This window comes from Pyxicephalus adspersus, chromosome 7 (genome assembly GCF_032062135.1).
Source record: "Pyxicephalus adspersus chromosome 7, UCB_Pads_2.0, whole genome shotgun sequence".
Taxonomy (NCBI): Eukaryota; Metazoa; Chordata; class Amphibia; order Anura; family Pyxicephalidae; genus Pyxicephalus; species Pyxicephalus adspersus.
In genome coordinates, this window is record NC_092864.1 from 23,990,694 (window position 1) to 24,007,129 (window position 16,436).

The window sequence follows — 16,436 nt, forward strand, 5'->3', positions numbered from 1 at the left end:
ATGGGAACATGAACTTCAGCTTTAAAGTGACCTATTTTACATTTCATTCCTGTGCTAATGCTAAAGTAATGTGATACTCATATGACTATATCTAATATACCAAAAGGAAAGCTGTTCAGAGACTTATAGGCCAAGTCGTAAAGAGGGGGAATAATTGAGTGGAATGTTCTATTATGGAGTAAAATAGATGACATTCAGAAAATATTAGCCCATTTTATACGACTAGTTTGTGGCTAAAGGCAAAGAACTCATTTAAAGATTTTTTCCTGGATGATCAGCCCGGTGACAAGGTTGAAAAATTGCACACTGAATCATAATAAGTTAAAAGTACATCCACTGAATGGAAGGATGACTTATTTAATGTCGCTGCACATTGCATCCTGTACGAATTGGCCCACCTCCTGCCATCTGTAACAAAACACTTCCCAGGATGTTAATGCAATATTCCCTGCGGCATTGAATATATATACATCAATATGGCAAAGTTTTCACATGCTTCTGTTAGTACAAAGAATATTTACAGGGATCCTTACAGCTTTCCAGTTCTGATATATATGGTAAAATGGTCAAGCTACTTGATGGGGTCTGGTGTGGCCCCTGACATCATCAATGCATTTACATAAAAGACCCCATAAAAGAAATGGTCAGAGAATGTGAACATATACCTTGGAGACAGTTTGCAGAAAATACATAAGCCTGCTAGAAATATCACATCTATACACATCTATTCCATTCTGGCTGTCACACTTAAAATATTGACAACCAACAGAGGCCAAGTTGGTGTCAGATAGTCCATTCCCACAGAATGTTTCTTCTTTTCCGTCTATCAGAAATATAAGTTGATTTATGATTTAAGAATTCTAAAAATGACACATAAGCAAAAAACAAAATGTTCCTGTAGTTTGCCTTCATTTCATTGACAGAATTGATTTAAAGCATTTTCTCAACCACAGCCCTCAAGGCATAGGAGAAGAGTATTTTTCTGGTTCTTGTAACAGAATCACAGGTGAGATAACTAGTTGGTTCTTTTCATATATTAATAATTAACGCATCTGTGTTTTTACCTGGAAGGGTGAAAAAAGCTAAATTCATACAGGAAACCTGTTAAATATTTACACAAGCTTTCACATTGCTTAATTTCATCTAAAAAGTTGGCTCCCTGGTTGTCATGCCTGTTCTCTGAATTTAGTTCTTTTTTATTTTCATTTTCAAAGTTCATTTTTGAATGTCAACCTAATACACTTAGGCAATGCCACTCTGATGCACATACATTGCAATGCACCTTAATATATCGTAAGGCACTACCATATACTACGGTGTGCTATTTCATAGACATCTTGGTCTTGCACTAGCCTATTCATAAAGATAGATTCTCCTGATCCAACGCACCCCAACACATTTATTTTAACCAATACACCAAGATGACAGGATCTAAATGGGCTCCAAGTGATAAAAAATGGGGATATTAATGCAGCTTTGCAGTGACCCACATAATGATAATGTATTGGGTGGGCAGGGGAATCGGTCAAGGCATACCCCCTGGTTCACTGTACCAAAGGTGAACAGTCACTGTACACATATCACCGCACAACAACAAGGGCAAGAATATCATCATCATAATAATCATATAAAAAATCAAGCAAAACAATTTCAATTAAATCATAAAACTCCTTGTACACCACAACATCAAGCTCTCCTATTTGTTTATCAGATTGACACATTTCATGTACTGTGCTATTCGCTGCATATTCTAGAACCATCACACTCCATATGCTGTGTTGTATGTGACATACTTTGCATTGCAACACTTCTTGTTCATCGCTTTATGTAACAACCTTGTTGTTTTTCGCAAACATTGGAGTTGTGCTGTGCTGTGAATCCCACTCTATACACGGAATAGGACTTTGAAAACTCCAGGTCACCACAATGCATATGTTGTGCTATACATTATATATGAGAACCAGTATTTTTTATACACCACATTATATAGTTGTCAAATAAAAACGTTTAGAATTTTTCGAATTCTATCCCGTCTATGATCAGACATACCTTTGCTTGTTTTGCTCAAAACCTATGCAACAGAATCCATAGATATCACCTGAACCTTTTATATCTATCATGTGATGTTTTACTGGACATGTTAAAGAGGAAGATGTAAAAAGAAGATCTTTGATTGAAAATCACCCTTTCCTTTAAAGCAGTAGAATAAAAATGTTTTAGGATAATAAAACAACAGCAGCATTATGAAGAGCTACATGTTGCCATCTGGTGTTACAAAACAATTTAGCAGCCTTGTTTATTAACAAGACTTACGTAGTCAAACATGGATTTGTGAAAGACCTAATAAAATCCCAACATAAACAAACATTATGAAAACACAAGTTTATTATCTGTATAATCTGCAAAACTATTGCTGAGATAGTCTTCTGAAATGCTAGGTCTCTGGCCAATTGGGGGGGGGGGGGCATCACTTAACTTATCAATTTGTTTTTCAGGTCTTCCTTTACTGGGATAACTAATTTTTAGAGCGAGCCTCATTTATATAAATATTTATGCGTCAACATCATAAATACAACATAAATTACAATCCCATATGGCCACTAGGGTGATGGGTAAAGTTAAAATGAAAAATAGTCTTTTTTATAAATCAAGTTTCAATTTTAGAAGTAGAAAAGTGTACTTGCATACTGTAAGAATTGGCTCAGTGGCTAGCACTCTGGCCTTTGCAGCACTACAGTCAGAGGTCCGAATCTTGACCAAGGCAATATCTGCAAGGAGTTTATATGTTGTCTCCATGTTCGCATGGATTTCCTCCAGGCACTCCAGTTTACTACAACATCCCCAAAACATTCAGTTAGGTTTTTTGGCTTCCCCTCTAAAAAGTTGACTTCAGACTGTGCTAATGACATATGACTATCGTAGGGACATTGGATTGTGAGAACCCTTGAGGGACAGTTAGTGACATGACAATGGACTTTATACAGTGCTGCGTAATGTGTTGGTGCTAAATAAATAAAGAGCTGATAAAATAAAGAGCCTAATAATAATCTTTCAATAAAAGTTTAGAATATTCTACAGCTATGTCTAAAATATTCTACATGTCTAAAATGTATGTGTATAATATGAATAAATAATTATTTTTCTCTTTTTATGGTAAAGTGAGATGGTCTTAACTGAACTGTCTATATAAAAACAAACTAAACTGTTTTAAATGCTAAAAAAGTAAACTGTGCTAAGGCTGGGTCTACATGAATAATTTAAAAAACGCATATAAAGGTTTCTACCACGTTTATATATGTTTTTATGCACTTTTATAAGTGTTTTAGAGCTTAACTTTAAAACGCTAAAAAACTTTTATAAACGCCTATGATGCGTTTTACCTTGAATAGCCGCGATTTGCCGCGATTTTACATAAGCGTTTATAAAAGGTTTACTTTTAACCCTTTCAGGGAATGGGTACAGGGGTATATAAAACCCCTTACTCATTCCCTAAAAGGGTTAAAATGTGTAAAGAAATTGGACAGGGCTTTAATGTTAAATTATTTTATTAATGTTTGTGTGTTTGTGTAATTAAACTTTTTTTTTTTTTACAGGTTATCTCAATGACAGGATGATTTCTAGGGCTGCAATGAGCACAGCCCTGGAAATCCCCCTGACAATGAGGGATCACAGGGCACTAGGGGTTAAATGAGAGCAAGCCTCTCCATTCATCCCTAGTGCTCTGTGATTGGCTGAGGTTTTACGTTTCTAAGACATGAATGGAGGAGACTTGTGTCCATTCATCTCTAGTGCTCTGTGATTGGCAATAGGAGAAATAGGAATCCCTGATGACAGGGCTTCGGGAGTGATCAGGGGAGCAGAGCTGTCAGCATAGTAAAGTTCCGCTGACTGCTCTGCTCCCTGATTGGCTGAGGAAAGGGAAATCCTAATGATGCTTGAGCTGTCATCAGGGTTTCCTATTTCTCAGCCAGTCACAGAGCACTAGACACAAGTCTCCCCATTCATGTCTAGTGCTGAATGGCTGAGAAACGTAAAACCTCAGCCAATCACAGAGCACTAGGGGTGAATGGAGAGGCTTGTCCTCATTTAACCCCTAGTGCCCTGCGATCCCTCACTGTCAGGAGGATCCCAGGGCTGTGCTTATTGCAGCCCTGGAAATCATCCTGTCATTGGGATAACCTGTAAAAAAAAAGTTTAGTTACACAAACACACACACATTTAATAAAAAAATTTAACATTAAAGCCTTGTCTATTTTTTACATATATTTTAACCCTTTCAGGGAATGAGTAAGGGGATTTATGTACCCCTGTACTCATTCCCCAGGGTGGGGTGGTGGATATCTGGGAGTCTCCTTATTAAAGGGGGCTTCCAGATTCCAAAGACCTGCTAAAAACGTTTAAAATTTCCCATTGTTTTCAGTGGAAGCTTTCATAAAAGCCTAAAAACGCTTGAAAAAGCCTCCATTGAGTTCAGTTGAAGCGTTTTCAAGCGTTTTCATGCGTTTTCCTGTGTTTATCCAGCGTTTTAAATTTTTAAAAGTTGCAAGCAACGTTTAAGACAACACTCAAAAACGTGCCTGAAGGAAACGTCCCGGTGTAGATTAGCCCATTGGAAAAACATGGGCTTTTAAAGCCTCAGGGTAAACGCTGGGGAAACAGTCCGTGTAGACTAAGCCTAAGATACTTGTCTTTAAAGGCCATCATCAGAATGGCACGTCACTTGTTAGACATTTGGTGAGATCCATTTTCTGATGGCTCTGGGGTAAATGCCCTTTTTTGCAACAGGGGTACTAAGCTGTGCAGGCCAGTCCAGGCGTCCTTCAGTTATCCATAGGATTCCTACCTGACCTTAAAAACTAGATTGTAATTTTTATTAGGAATTTAGAGCAGTCTAGTGGAAGTCTCCTAGGAAGAATTTATATAATTTCATCCTATCATTTTTGCCGGTCATACTCAGTTTAATGGAGCGGCCACTCTATATCAACTCTGTCCTAGATCATTAAACCTCTTCATTTATACAATAAAGACTTATGGTGAAAAATACAAAGGAATTAATGTCTCCCAGGGACCTATTAATCCAGGAATAATTCCAGCTGTATTAAATTCCTTTTTGGGAATGTGCAGTGGGTTTCTGCATATTTTTATACATATTTTGTATTCCCCTTTTAAGTCATTAAGAGAAGGTAATGACTTTTCAGATTAGTTTGTATTTTCTGGAAGCTCTAATTAGGGCCATTTAAAATATGCACAAAGGTACCCTAAGAATCCTTTGTGCATCTCCTGCTTGTGAAAAAATACACAATTTATGATATGTATAAAATGTCCCTACATTGTCACTACCTACTGTCTGCATAACCAAGAGAGACATTTAAAAGACAGTAGGATGGCTTTTTTACTACTATACCACTGCTTTGAAAAAATATGCACATTGGAAAAGCATATAGTTTACGGAATAGCTTTGGGACTAACAAAATAAATGAATTAAAGACAAAAGCTGGGAGGAAGTTCGTGTGATCGGTCGAGGACTCCAATCACAAAGTGGAGTAGAGTAGAAGAGAAGTTGAAGTAAAAGGAACTCCTAATAACACCAAAGGTGTCACACCATATACTGCATTTTATGGATGGGCTGTTAACATGCGGGCCAATGTGCGGGAAAAAGTTTTAGTATATAGCAAATATCTGCTGTTAGAAATGGGACTTCTAATCACTTAGAAGTGACTACATTGAGTAAGGGTGTGAGGTTTTTCTTTAAATTGTAACTCCTACTTTTCTTGTGAAAAGGCAATCCCCACTGTGTGATGAAGGTGTATTGCAAGGATTCTAAGAAACTTTGTAGTGGATTTCTAACTTTCCCTGTTTTGAAGAAATATATGTATGTTTTACCATGTCCTTTACAAAATAATTTTGAAAAGGAGGGTTTGGTTTATTGAAATCAGCTGGTGCACTTCCCATATTCCAGTAAGGAAAGCTGCAATGTCTGCATCTCTTTTAAAGTAACTAACTCCATTGGACTTTCCCTCCCAAACTAAAATTTTAATTTCAGGGTGTTCTGTCAAATTAACCTACCGAAACACTCGGGGTGCCTAAAATTTGGCTTGCATCTTCATGCAGACTTCTTAGATAAATCACTGAGCCAACATTTTCACATTTCTGTACACCTACAGTATTTAAAAAGCCTTCAGGTTGCCATGATGGATTTACATTTTTCATTGTTTAAAGTTTGCAGTGGCTGCAATGAAAGGTAACCTAATACAATTAAAATACAAAATGACCCTGTAGCAATTGTATGTTGTAATAATGTTATAATCATTTTTATATGCTATATATTTTTAAAAGAAATTGAAGTTACAGCTTGAGGGGGATTTAGTGAGCTGCTATTTGGCAGAGGAATCCTCAATAAAAGAAGCGGACAATTTGCCATTTTTTTTTTGGAAAAGGGAACACTAATAAAATGCACAAAGGTTTTTTTTTTATTATGTTTTTTTTTAGTGTTGTGTATTGTATATCCAAACAATGCTATCCATTGCATTTTATCATCTGTCATGTTAGGTGATATGTTTTAGTTTAAAATTTTATTGGTATGGTTGGCTAAGAGTCCTTCAGAGGCTTAATAGGTTAAATCAGACGATTAACTGAGATGGATAGAATTCTAAAGGGTCTGAGGATTTTGTTTTGTTTAAGCACTTGACCTACTGTGCTAAAGACAGGAAAGCAATAATTGCTATGGTTAGATGCTTTGTGTGAAAGACTTAAAGTGTAGGGTAAGTATAATACTTTCTGTGTGCAAAGGGAATTATGGAACAATACCTTACATAAATATTACACCTTGTAAGAAAAAAAGACATTCTAAGAAGTTTACAACAACAGAAAAGCATTTGAAATGACCAATTTCTTTTCTTTTCCATGCTCCTTTTTCAATAAAGAAGTTATTCTTCTAAAATTCTAAGATAACATACTCTTTGGAATTGGCGAGACACCTTTCAAAGCTTGGAAGTAGATAGAGGTGACTAGGCTTCGTCGACACGACCACTGTCCGCTTTGTTGTTTCTCTGCTGTTTTGATTACTTTGTCCAACTTTTCAGCTTGCAAAAATCAGAGTACTGAAAAAGCCAAATCTACCGCTGTCCTTGGTTGAATGTTTTCCAGACTTGTCAAGCACTGTGAAATTAAATTTTTATGAAGCTTAGAAAATCTTCAAAGAGGGCATCTAAAGTCATTATTAAATTAAAAAGAAAAGAATCAATTAACTGTGTTTAAAGAGCAATTGTAAACAGCTTGTGGAAAAAATAGCTTCTACTATTTCTACTGTTCAAACCAGTTCATTTTATATCTATTACATTTTATTGGCTCTATTCAGACAAATCACAGGGTCAGTACCTAGTGAAGTGTATGCTGTAACATCCTCCATCTATGTCAGTGTTTCTCAATCAGGGTTTCGTTGACCTTGGGGTTCCCCCGGAGGTTGCTAGGGGTTCTTTGAGAAATTACCAATTTGAATTACGACTTTGCTGGGCTCCAATCTGCCTTCACTAATGCCCATGGCTGACTACTAATTTCCTAACTTTACAAGACTAGACTATATTTGACCATCACAGTTTCTGAGCACAATGACAGGATTCTGTCCTGTAGCACCCACGGGTAGGCTTCTTCCTTTCAGGTGGTTAACCAGTACTAACTCCCCAAGCACCCCAAGGTTTTAAAGGGCCTAAAAAAACAAAGCCATCTAGGCTCCAGGCATGACAAGCTACACAGATTCAGTTACGCATTGTCCTATGGCCAGCTCTACTTTCACCTAGATTGCCAATTGCCCCCATTGGTTACTGAGATAAGTATCAGTCACTGGTGATTGATCCCTCCTTACTACTGCATACAGAGAGATCTTCCTGGCAAAGGGAAGAGGTAGCCAATCAGCTAACTAGGAACATGTCCAACACAAAATATCTGCTAACCTCTGCCAACAGACTACTACATCTGAACTAGGGACATTTTCCTCACCAAAGGATCCCTACACAATGATAAAAATCAATTTTTTAATATTAGGTTTATTTTATCTGTTGCTGTATTTGTAGTGGCTTGGCTGGATTTGGGTGCTGATGACCTAAAGTTTAATAATACAGATGTTTTTATTATATTGCTATAGATCTGTTTCTTCTTGACCTTCTGTTTACTTCAATTTTCTGGGGAACTTAATAGAGTTTTTTCCTTCTGTTGTATCATTTGGCATACATTGTGCTCTGAATTCAGGAAAAAATATACCAAATTATTAAATCTCAACCTTAATATTTCAGGTTGCCCAAGGAGGTGTGCTGGAATTATTAGAGAAAAAAGGTTAACAGGAGCAGATTTTCCAAACCTTGTACCTTAAATACTAAATATGATGTGTTCAGTGAAAAGATGCAGGCTGTGATTGACCATAGTTTGTAAGTATAAGTTGTCACAACCACTATCATACAGCTACTTATTTTAAAACTTAGAGCAGTGGTCCCCAACCTCGAGGACCACTAAATCTATGGACTCTGGACCAAACATGTGCTGGTAGCTGTGTGTCCCTTAATGGAGAAGAAACTTCCCCCAGAGTGAAATCATGATGCCCACTCTCCCATCACAGGTCTGAGTCTGTGTCCAGAGACACAAGCCCCCCACAGCCCTAAGCCTGCGATGGAGATATGGCCCGCGGCTCTGGCCAGTACGCCCCCCGAGTGTGGTCCTTCTCCTGACTCCGCTGGGGGGTGCACTAGCCAGAGCCGTGGATCACTGCTGGTCTCCGTACTCTTGCGGCCCCTCCGACAGACGGCCGGACTGGACCAGGAGGTTGGGAACTTCTGGCTTAGGAAAATGTTACATTTAAAAATGTATTATTTGTTGTTTTTTTCTTCTTTCCTTCAAATATATTTATGAAAATGGTGTCTTCTGTGTGTCGGTGGTATTGATTTATACTAAACAGTTTAGGATTATTCAAAACAAGGTTGAAAATGTTCACTTAGCAAAGTAAATTAGCACACTGAAAGGGATAATTACTTAAATTAGTAAATTATATAAAGCTGTGCAAACGTCAGCATACTTTAGCAAGCAAGATTTTTTTTTTCTTATAAACTAGCATGTTACTGGGTATTCTTTGTAAAGTGAACATCCTCAAACCCTTTAGTATATCAACATGAACATGTTAATGTTGGCTCCCCCCAATTATGAATAGATAGGGAATACTGAAGCTGTGCAGTTTCCAAAGACCTACTTAGTACAGATCTATCAGGAGATTTTTCAGAAATACCTATGTGTTGCATTTACTACACACTTGTGCTGATGGACTTTTTTCTTTTTAATATTTCTTGATTGAAGATTTGCAAGTAACATGAATAAAGTGGGCCAGCATTAGTATACAGCAAGGTAGCAGATATTTTATTACAAAGTAATAAATAGAAACAATCAATTAGGTGATCCAATATATTACATCAGAAAAATTCCAGCTTTATAGGTAAGCAAACAGTAGTTCTATAATAAGTGGGGACTAAACTAAAGTTGAAGGAGGAATAAAAGAAAGCAAAGCAATATGTTGGAATATGTTTATCTGTAGATGAGGTACAGGTAAAGTAATACTTACATTGAGAAATAGCAGGAGGTCCAAGGTTGTCACGTGGGGTGAAAAGTATCAGCATTGTCATTTTTAATTACTATAACTCTGCTATAGAATTAGTTTAGATTTTCAGTGTAAAGAACCTTAATCGGATTAGGAGCAAAATTGTTTATCCAGTGTTTGGAAAGTGGTGTAGCTATGAGTACAACATAAGTAGTTATTATTCTAAGCTTTTCAGGATAGTGTCTTTTTATATTCTCTAATGTTAGGCCAAGAAGATGAATAAGAATTATGTGTAACCTCTGAGAAAATGTGAAGAAGGCTTCTACGTCATTTTCCTATTTAAAGATTCAGAGACAATAGATATAGGCATTAGGAAGATTTATACTTTTAACGTGGCCTATAAAAGGGGTAAAACAATTGGCATAGAGTTTGGTGGATTCTAAAGTAGAACATACGTTTGTAACTAGGCAGAAGAACAGGCGATATCCCTTTATTGCAGAAGGAACAGGGGATACCGCTTTATCTCTTAATTGCAGAAGGGACAGGCGATATCTCTTCTGCAAAATGTAACTATACCTGCCTGATTGCAATTCTTTAAATACACTCACCTGTCCCTGTTCACCACTAATATATACAGTATATATATTTTGAGAGGGAATCATTTGGATGAAGCCTTTTGTAAATAGATGTGAGTGTGCTCAATCATGTATTTATAGTGTTAATTTAATAATGTACTAAAAATTTATGTACAAATTATCGGTCTCAGATATCTTCTGCAATGTGAATTGAGAGTGTTTATTTATGTAAACTAGTTCCATTTGTTTTTAATTGATTTTATTAGGTATTAATAAAGTATCCTATTGATTTTTATATGAAATAATTGTCCTTTTAGGTGACTAAAAATTCCTGTATACTGTTCCTGTTTTGTTTTTAATATCTTTATTGGGATGTGGGATTGTATGTCAATTAAACATTCATTTGGTAGTTGCTGGCAAAACCAGTATGTATGGATATATGTATATATTAGTAGTAAAAAAATCTATTATTTTCGTTTAATACAAAATAATATACAGGTCTTGTTTTGGAAAATTGTGCATTAAAATACTGCAACTTTGGAATGCTTTAATGGTGCAGGTCTTGTCTGATTCTATTAATTCCAAGGTCAGGTGATGCCTGACATTGAACCGAGTGTTAGTATTTTTAGACAAGTCCAGATTGCACATTATGAGTGTGCACATCATGTAAGAATGCCTGCTTTAGAAAACTGACTCATGTTTTATCTTAGGGCCAAGTACCCTACAAACGGTGCTAGTAGTGGGTGGAAACTGGTAGACTGAATCCATAAACCACTAAAATATTTTTATATTTAACTTCCTGTAACAAACGTAAACAAAATACTTGTGTCATATAAAGAACATGATGTTGACTTCTGGCCACAACTTTCAAGTTCACAGTAAGTGATAATTTCCTCCCACAGTCTGTTCTGGCAGTTCACAATCTATTTTCAGTGTGTGGTTTTGGTTATCCATCATTTTGCCACTAAGGAAGAAAGAAAGAGTAAATAGTAATTTGATGGTTATTTTATTGCGGTACCTTCCATAAAACCACAAAAAAAAAATGAAAGTGGAAGTATCTTTTCTGGAAATATTTTGCTAAAATGTCACTGTGTATAAACCTAAACAGGACTACGCAGCCTAATAAATAAACATTTACAGTGTAACTGTATCTTTGGTATAGATACAATACATGCATCAAAGATACCACCACACCCTGGGACTTGACAAAATAATACTTACTGGGCCCAAACATTGCTCCTTATCCTTATTCAATAATATGTAGATTAATCCACAGTGCCAGCTAATGTTAGACTAATAGGCATGAATGGGAATGTGGTGTGATGTAAGTCATGGGCTACAGGAGATTCCTAGAATTCCAAATTCCATTTTCTCCTACATCAGTAGGCCACCAAACTCATTATCATACCAACTCCCTTCTTTCAAATACTGTTAACATTTTCTCTTTTTATTAAAGTACACCTCATGATTCAAAAATTTGTAGAACCTCCTTTAGCAGAAACAAGTTTGAGTCCCATCAACCATTGGGTGTCAATGATGACCATTTTAGGAAACCCTGCTCTGCACCAATGCTATGTACAGTCAGTCAGACTTAGGCTGAGCCTTAATGAAAAGAAGGTTTGCACGAAACTCTACAATGACTTCATAAAGAATAATTGAACCAGTTAATATTCCATCACTCAGCCCAGCCATTTTATCAACCACTTGGCTGTCCCATCAACCCTGTCAGCAATGGCCACTTAAGGGAACTCTAATCTACACTAATGCTATGTTCATTCAGTCAGACTTGTGCTGAGCTTTGATGAAAAGAGGGTTGGGGAACACTGAAGTACACCTCATGATTCAATAGGTTGTAGAACCATCTTTGGCAGAAAAAAATTGTTGCAGAGGAGTTTCGGGTCACATTTGATTGAGGTTAGTGTGCATGCGTTTATGCGCACTTTTCTTTTGGTCCCCCCACAGCATTTTGATTGGGCTGAGGTCTGGATTTTGACCAGGCCATTGGAACACATTTATCTGTTGTGGAATTCCTGGTGTATTTGGGATAATTTTCCTTTTGTATGTCCTAATTTTGGCCAGGCTTTAGCATTCACACATATGGCCTCTCATCCGACTCTTTCGTATACAGAGCGTTCATGACAAATAAATGACTGCAAGGTACCCAGGAGCTGTAAATGAAAAACAAAACCAAATCATCACCCCTCCAACATGGTGCTTGGCAGTTGGTATGAGGTGTTTGTGCTGATATGTTGTGTTTGATATTCACCAGATCCCCTCTGTCCTGGGGGAAAATACCTGCCCAAACTTACAGGAGATGCCAATGACATCAAAGAGGATGAAAAAAAAATGTAGAAACATTTTGCAGCACTGAGTGTGCATGGTTTAGGAGCTGAGAATCTAACAATAATCACTAGAATGCACCACACTAGAAGGCTTTGGGTGCAGCTGCCATTTACAACAGAATAAGTGTAATCCCAGTGCGGATTTACAAGGATAAGGTAAAAGACACCAAACAAATTACTGAAAATGAAATAACGATGCAAGCTTTACTTGAAGATGGATTATAAACTGATTACAACAGGAAAGTAAAGTTAAAAAGTAGAGAACATTTGCAGCCTATATTCCTTTCCATTGTGATTGTGTATAAAAACCCTAAGCCAAGCCATATAACAGAAAATAATCATGATACTCAGTGGAGTCTAATTTTCAAGTGAAGCCGTTTTTTTTTTTTCGCCCAAGGGCCATTCTACCATTTTTTTTTTTGGCATGCCACAGTTACATTCATCCCCTGTACAATCATTTGAATGTGCACCATGCAAATACAGGAGCCAGTTAACAGCTGTGGAATGTCCCTTGTACAGTAGCCATATAAACAGATTTTGAGCCTGCAGGCAAATTTGCCGACAGGAGTTCTCCATAGTGCTGAAACTGTGTTTATACATTTGAGTACTCGGGGGTTTAACAGCCTATTTTTAGATGTGAACAAAAGAACAAACATTACATGGCCCATAGTAGAATCTATACTTTGCTATGGGGATATCAGCCCAAACGCCTGGTATGGTAGGCTGTTTAGCTCCGGGAGGGGTTATACTGTTTTTGTTTGTTAGTTAACTCTAGAAGTGCTGGAACTGTATTGTACTTTCTATAGACAATTTTTTGTATTTTCTACCAATAATGCAATCATTTGACATCTCAGCCACGCATATTTATTATACAAATAGTTATATTTCAGGTAATCGTTAATTTCTTATCATGCTTGAAGTAAAGATCTTTTATTCCAAAGAAAAATGTTGTGGAATATTAGGAATAAATGATGAGCAAATGTCCACTAATTTGGCTTTATATGTAATGTATAGAATGAAAGTTGGCAAAAGAATTTTGGGCAAATGTGGGCACATTGGGCCTGATTTATTAAAGCTCACCAAAATTAGGAAATCCTTTCTAGCAAACTTAAACTTAATTGTTTAGTATTAGTTGGCAAATGTTTTCAATTCTGGGCCAGATCCATTCCAGGTTTGCTAGATCACTCACGTTCTCCCATTATACTCTATCTTCTCCAGTCTTGGAGAGCTTTAGGAAATCTATTTCTTTTAATCTGACCTATTGTCTACCAAATCTGCCTACAAAAGTAAATACAGGGTTTACCCCTCTATCTATGAATGGTCATAGTAGTAAAGTAAGTTTCCTTACTATCCCTAACAAGCACCAGTAAGATGGAACACTCCCCACTATTTACTCCCCCATATTTACTTCCCACTATTAACTTCCCATTGGTTACTTTACAATATATTCTTCCCAAAAATTAGTTTTTTGCAACTTATATCCTAATTTTAATATTTATTATAAAATAATTAGACACATTTCTTCCATTATCTTTGGCTCCTATATTTGTTTTAATATAATTTGTATTCATCAAAAAAAAACTGTTGATATTCTTGTTGGCATTGGAAGCTTCTGTCAGTCATATGCCGTCAAAAGTCTACTGATGGCGTCTCCCGTACTTCTGACGTCTTGATACACATATGTTTTTTTATACGTAAATAAATGTATGTCTTCTTCTGTCAATTGAAACCACCACTACTTCCCACCACTACATATCTCCCATCCTATTGTGTGTGAAATTCCCTCACCTACTAGATTGTAAGCTCATCGGGGCAGGGTCCTCTCCTCCTGTATCACTGTCTGTATTAGTCTGTCATTTGCAATCCCTATTTATTGTACAGCACTGCGTAATATGTTGGCGCTATATAAATCCTGTTTATTAATAATAATAATAATAATAATATATATACCCCATATATATATATATATACCCCTTCCCCTATATGATTTCCAAGGCACTCCTGAGGATAAAGTTGGTCTAGGGGATCCTGGTCAGGTTTTTTTTTTTATAGAAACAGTTTTTCTCTTGTACAATGTTGGTACTTGCAATGTGCTGACAGCTGGAAGGAACATTGCAATATATTTCCCTATGCCTGTTCATCAGTTAAAAAATGAGGGCAGGTAAATTACTAAGAATCAATATATTTTCAAACACTTTGACATTTAATTCTTCTTCAGTAATTTCACACACAGAAATTAATATATAATTTTTATTGATAGGTTCATGCTTTTATTGAATGGAAGAATAAAAAACATATAGAATCAGCCTGATGAGGGATAAAAAAAATGGAAGATATATGGTGACAAAATGTGTGTTTATTATATGCCTGTTTCAGTGTAAAAGCCAGTAAATTGGTCCCTAAAATCAAAAGCAGATGTCATTGCAAACATTTAAAGACATCATTAGAGCCTTGGAGAACCTTTCCTAGAAGAGATGACCACCTTCCCATTTGCTAGTAAGGGAATTATTAATATTGTATAGTTATGTTATCCCATAAACATATACACTGTTATATGTTTACAGATACATTTGTCGTTCCTTTTGGTAAAATTGGTAATGGAAAAAATGTCAATTACTTGATAAATATATATACACTCAAATCATACCCACTCAGTAAGAAATTACTTTACCAGGACTTTGTAAGTAGAAAACTTTATGGTTGATAAATCATTTTAGACATTTAATGCTTCCTATGGTAGCCTTTTATACACTTTTTGTACATCATGGTTGTGAGTCTTTTCTCCTGCAATTTTCAAGTCACTTCTTCATATTTTTATTAGACTATAATATTTGAATCCCTTTGTTTGGGTCGCTTTAAAGCATTTGAAGAAGCTAAAAACTCAATTAGTACTTACATTTTATTTCTTTTAAACAAAGGGGTTGTTAAATGACTTGCTGAAATTCAGAAACACTTCAAACTTTGACATATTTGATTTTTTTTTAAACTTGCTGTAAAATAGTTGAAAACAGAAATACAGCAAAATAAACACCAACTTTTGATACTACTGGAAAGTGTTTCATTCGGGCTACTCAAGTAGTTCAAGGCTTTGAAAGGTGCAGGCACCTGAGAGTGTCTCCTTTCTTTCTTAGGTACATGATACAAAAAAGGTTAAAAAAAAGTATTTAGGCCCAAATTTTGTCCTTAAAAAGACAAAACATTTTTTATGACTACAGATAATAAAACAAAATGAAAAATGTCAATGTATAACACAAAATGTATGTACAGCTGGCATACTTTTTCATAAACCTTTTGTGTGGGAAAGAAAAAGAAAACAATAAATTGAAAATGAGTGGAAGTATACTGAGATGGCTCAGGTGTAATGCTTTAAACAATCAACAGTGTAGTTTTGCCATTATAATAGTAATTTTATTATCATATCCATAATAGGTATTATATGATCTAAGCAATAAAAAGTCTAGTTGTGCTATAATAATTGTGATAATGAAACCTCAGGAACATCATCTAGAATATGTAGCCAAGCAACATTTGGATACTTGAGGGTATATCTATTATTAAAGAATAAACTCTAATATCAGAAATTAGAAAAATCAGTTTTGAACTGAAAGTATTCAACCTCTGGCGAAGATGCAGAGTAGAAATGCAGTCCAAGTCCTTGTGAAATTATCAAGGCTGTCTGTTAATGTCAAATGTTAATTAACACTATTATTATTCTGAGGATTTGTGCAGCATCTGGGGTTTACTCACAGCAGCAAAAGTCTTTTTAATAAAGTGGGCACACACGGTGGAACCTTGTCCAAAAATGTGGAAGGGTCAACATTATGCCCATGGTCCTTGTAGGAGAAGATACACTTTCTTCAGTGAACCTGGGTGTTCCAGCATACCTAAAATGAATCTGACTCAGGATTGGAAACATTTGCTTACAAATAGCAAATGACTTTTAAG